We start from the raw sequence: 5,290 nt of genomic DNA on the forward strand, positions 1-5,290 counted from the left end.
TGGGTGCTGCTAATGCGGATGGGTGCGCTCCCCTCGCACCAGCAGCCGGGCTGCGGCCTTCCAGCCCTGCGTGCCCAGCCGGGAGCTCGCTGTGCCCCGGCTGGCTCCATCCCACCGTGTCCCGGGAGCATTTCGGGCACCTCCGCAGCATGGAGCAGCTGTGGGGTACAGCAGGAGCCGCCCGTCTCCTCCCTACATTGCGTCTGTTGGGATTTTGGTCTCTTAAGCTGTGTCTGTGCAGCCCGTGGTAACTCGGGGTGGTGACCCCCAGGAAGGCGTGCAGCTGGTGGTAGCTGGCGTTGCCTGGACAGCTTGTTGGTGGCCCTGTAGAAACAGTGCGGGCATCCCAGGCCTGGAGTGATTCTTCACCGCGAGCCTGGAGCGGTGACATTAGTGAAGAGTGGCACAGGTGGTTGCACACAGAAAGCAGAAGCTCTGGGCTGCAGCACTGTGCCTTCCCAGGGTGCTCCTCTGAGAGCATCCGCTCGGCTTGCACCAGCCTGAGAAGAGAAACTCCTGGTTTCCCTCCTGTTCTCACTCCGGCAAACGCAGATCCCTCTGCGTCGCTGCCAGCCTGATGCTGTCACCTCATACTTTAACAGATATGAACTGGATTTGTCTCCTCCAGTAGCCTCACCAGGGCATGGAGACTTGGCTCACCCTCCACACCTCCTGAGAGGCAGCTGCTGCTCCTGTGCTAACCCTGAGCCATGCCTCAGCTGATCCCGTCCTTGACACAGTTTGGCCTCTGAGTTCAAACATCTTTGCTGCTGTTCCTGGCATTTGAAACACTCCCCCCACCTCCATCCTTTCACGTCTCGTTCTCCTTGCCATAGTACCTAAGAAGTACCTAGGAAGCCTCTAGTTGTGTCATAAGCATTAACATCTGTTTTGAGGTTTGTCGTGTTTCCGTGACTTTCAGTTTCTTCTGAAAAGGCTCTCTTTCCCCTTGCCTCTGACATTCTGTCCTTTGCTTCCGTTGCTATTCTGTCTTTTCCTCTGCAAAAGGCCTGAAAGAGTTTGTAGATACAGAATTTGCAGTTTTGCAGATACTTTGCCAAATACAGCCTCTGTACCGTGCTATGAGACGTCACTATCATCCCCCTCATCTTGACTCACTCCTCTGGCTGGAAGTCGTGCTGGGCATTGTGTCTAAATGTGTCCTGCTTGTTTGCGAGGCCCTCCACAGCGCCGATAGTGCCCACATCTCTGAGCTGGCTTCTGCCGCTGCTCTGTTCTTGAAATCCTCTGCTCTGCCGAGGCCAAAGGTTTCAGTTCTCTCTCCAGCTGCTCCACTTGGGATTAGCAGTGACATGTAACGATTTTAGAGAAATGTTAACTTGGCGGTGGGACAGGAGGAACTGAGCGGTAGGGGAGGGGAAAGGAGTGACACTCGGAGCCTTGCAGAGCACCGGCTCTGCTAGCCGTCGTGGGAAGCGTGGCTGTGTGATGTCTCAGGGTTCAGCGTGCAGTTGAGGTGTCCCTGCAGTGGGTGACTGTTCAGATGGACTTTGCGATGGTGGTGATGTGGGCTTGGGTGGGACCGCCTGAGTTGTGCTTACCTAGCGCTTCACTACCTTAACTGATAATTTCCCCTCGACCTCCAGCAAAAGTATTTTTCTAATCACATTCTAAGGATTGCACAACCCTACTTCTGTGCTTTTACTTTGTATTATTTTTAGAACCTTTCTGTCAGGAAATAAAATCTATTGCTTCCTTCTCAGGAGCACCTAGGGGCTCTGCAAGGAAGAGGTCCACGTGATGCCAGGTATCAGCACAGTCCCTGCTGGGGATTTAGGTTCTTTGGAGATAACGAGCAGTGAAGAACAGGAGCAAAGGCGGGCAAAGAGCAGAGCTTCCAACTCAAACTTAAGCAATTTCCAGATTTCTGGACTCCCTGCCCAGCAAGCCACAGATTGTAATGGGCTTCTGTCCAAAAGCTATCTTGAAAAATAGTGTTCAGGGTGCAAAGTCAAGTGCTTCATTGTTAAGGAATGTCCTTGTAGCCCCAGTTCAACCTGTTTTGGATATGTACTCAAGGTATAATGACTAATTTTGTGATTTTATCCTACTTACCCCCAGTAGCCCAGCCATGGGTACCGCACAGCAGAAGTGGTGCTGATCTTGGGGTTTTTTTTTTGTTCTTTATTCTAAGTTGTATCGTTTTAGTCTGTCTGCAAAAGTGGCAAGAGAGACAACTGCATGCCTTGGAGTGGAAGAAGACAGGACTCAGTAATGGGGTCTGTAAGGTGTGTGGAGCCACTCTGTAAAGGATTTGGGAAACTCTTGTTTCCTAAGCTGATGTTCTGGCCTTTGCGTGGCTCGGTCCCCAGTGCCAGAGATCAAATATCCATCACAGTCTCCTTGCTTACGTGTTGTGGCAAGGTATTCTGCTTTGCATTAAAAATTGATGCTGTGCTCTAGTTTCCAGATGACTTTCCTTTGCCTGCCGTCTGGCCCAGCACAAGCTCCTCTTCCGTCCTCCCCAAGCTACACTTACCCCACACAAGTGCCACCAGCCTGCCCTCAGCCGCATCCTGCAGCAGAGCAGGTGAGAACACTGTGACAGCCAGGGCCCAGCTGGAGAGAAGTAGCGGTTTGAATGATTTGTGTGGTACGTGGCAGAGCTCCTGTGGCAAATAGCCCACACTGTCACACATGTGGTGGGAGGCCAGAGCTTGCTTAAGCAGCCCTTGTGCTTTGCAGTCCTGGTTCTGGAGGGCTTGATGATCCAACCTAAATGTATTCATTTCAATGATTTTTGGTATATCAGGTCACAGACAAAGCAAAAGAAACTTTTTTTTTTTTTTTTTTTTTTTTGCAGTGAGGAGATTCCTCTTCCTCCTGGGAGCCGTATGGGGTTAGGAGGTGGAGTGCACAAGAGGAGACCTGGTGTTTCCCGCTGTGTGAAGCTCAGCGAGGGGGGCTCTTTGGGATCTGCTGAGACAAGCAGCGCATCATAACGAGAGGCTGCAGCGGTCAGCATTTCCATGGTGGGAGAAGGCTCCTCTCCTCCACACCATTAGTCAGGTTTTTGCCCTGCTTGCTGCATTGTCTGTTCTGTCAGGATTCATAGGGTCAGCTCTGCAGTTTGCTGGAGCCACAGTCCCTGCATTGGCACTATCTCCAGCCAGGGCCCAGGCAGCCTGGCTCAACGGGGTATTGTTTATCCCACCCAGGAATGTGCAGGCGAGCGAGGACCTCCGGGAGCTTGCAGAGCAACATGTTCTGCTCCGAGCAGGGCGAGTGACTGAGGGTGGCTGCAGCTCTGAAGGCTGGCGTGAGCGATCAGGGCATGCTGGTGTGCAGACAATGTCCTACCCTTAAAGCGTGGATGAGGATTGCACAGGCTGTGCAGATGCAGTGGGGTAAGGAGGTGGGAAGGAGCGTTGTCCAGATTTGGAGACCATGGGGAGGAAGAGAGGAAAAGGGTAGGAATACCGCGGCATGTAGTTAGTAAGTGTCTGTTCTAGACACAATGGCATGAGAAGCCAAGTGTCACTCCTGGTTTCCTCCCGCTGCATGTGAGGTACCGATCCTGCAGCCTAGAGCGGAGCGAGAGCTGCAGCAGATCTCCTGTCAAAGCCAGACCCAGCAGCTGGAGGGTGCACTGAACAGGGCTGAGGGGCATCTCTGTCTCTGGGGGTCGATTGTGTTTTCAGTGAACAGGCGTTGAGCTATAATCGGTGGAAGGAGGCATGAAAAGACCTAGATTAAAATCATTGCGGTTTTCAATTTTAAAAAAAGATCACTGGCAGTATTTGTTTAATATTTTTAATATTAATTTCTTTAATCATTCTGTGACAAACTTGGCTGTTGTACATTTCTGGGTATCTGACTCCTTCCTGGTCTACTGCTCAGGCAGGCTGTAAGGTGTTTATAGAGACTCACACATCTGCTGCACAAGGATCCACTTGTCCCTCCTGTGGAAACCAAGTGTGCCTGTGGACGCCCGCACCACATTTTTTGGTCAGATTGGTGAAAAGTTAGTTTTTTAGTTACGGTGCTATCATGCCAACCATAGCCCGTTCTAACAGCGCTGCTTCTTGGGTGAGAAGCTGAAAAGTATTATTTAGAGGGAAACAAGCAGTGATAGCGCCTGGGAAGTTTGGTTTTCTTGCTGCTAAATTTGTGGCGTCCATCCATTACTGCTTTTTATCTCATGATCTGATCAGTGCCTTGGGTATACCGTTGGATTAGCTGTCTGCAAACCCTTTGGGTCTCTCCTTTTACTGTGGCTGCTAATACTTTTTATAATCAGCCTAGAATGGTCTCTTCATGTTGCTGCCTTATCTCTCAAGTGCTTGAAATCCTTGCTTCAGCATCTTTCAGCAAAAACAGAGAAGACAGAACTCCCGTTTCTAAAGTATGGAAACTCATCAGAGACTCATTTGCTCACCTTTACCATCAAAAAGGTGTAAAAAGGGCATTTATATCACCATCTTTGGTGGGTCTGCTTCCATCTAAGTGATGGCGCTTTGATCAAGTGCCTGACAATTATTTGTGGTGCTGGTGAATCCGTTATTTGAGACTCCTTACCCTGCCTGATTTCAGCTGCAAAAAGAGAGCGGGGATACAAGAAGTTGTCCGAGTCAGAGTGCAGACGCCTTCTCTTGGCTGCTGTGGCTTCATCCAGTCTGTGCTGAAGGTCTCAAAACAATATTGTAACAGAGTTAATAGCCGTCATTTCATTCTGGTCCCTCCTTTTGTCAGCCCACGCTAGACCAGACACACTCCAGAGCTAATGGCGAGATGAAATAGGCAGTCTTCCATGGAGGTAATGTTAATGTGTGCTGAGCATGCATGCAGGCGGGCTGGGGGGAGTGATTAATGCCCTGGGAATCCGCTCTCTGCCTTGCTGCACAATGCTGTTGTGTCAGGCCTGGTGCTGGGCACCGGGCAGGCTGCGGTCGGGCGCCAGGAACACGTTACCTAGTTTGTGCAGGATCAGGCAGCGAGACAGAGACAGCGTGTTCTCAGTGGGGCGAGTTCGCTGCTGCGCTGCAGCTTCATACTTGCACAGTGAGGCTCTTTTTGGATGCGAGTCTGCTGCTAGGCGGGGGCAGGAGTCCTGCAATTTGCAGCCCTGACCTCCGCCAGCATGAAGTCCCAGTGTTTGCTCAGTTGCGGAGGAGCCCTCCCTCCTTCCCCCTGGCAGGCAGGGATCACCCATCCTTGAGGTGCGAGGGGATGGTGCTTGGCAAGCCCTCAGGAGCCGTGACTCACTGGGGATCACAGGCGGAGCCCGGCTCTGCCCGCAGTCTGCTCTTCCGGCTGAAGCCTCTGCGCG

The sequence above is a fragment of the Charadrius vociferus genome, unplaced genomic scaffold, assembly GCF_000708025.1.
Source record: "Charadrius vociferus isolate BGI_N301 unplaced genomic scaffold, ASM70802v2 scaffold443, whole genome shotgun sequence".
NCBI classification, from domain to species: domain Eukaryota; kingdom Metazoa; phylum Chordata; class Aves; order Charadriiformes; family Charadriidae; genus Charadrius; species Charadrius vociferus.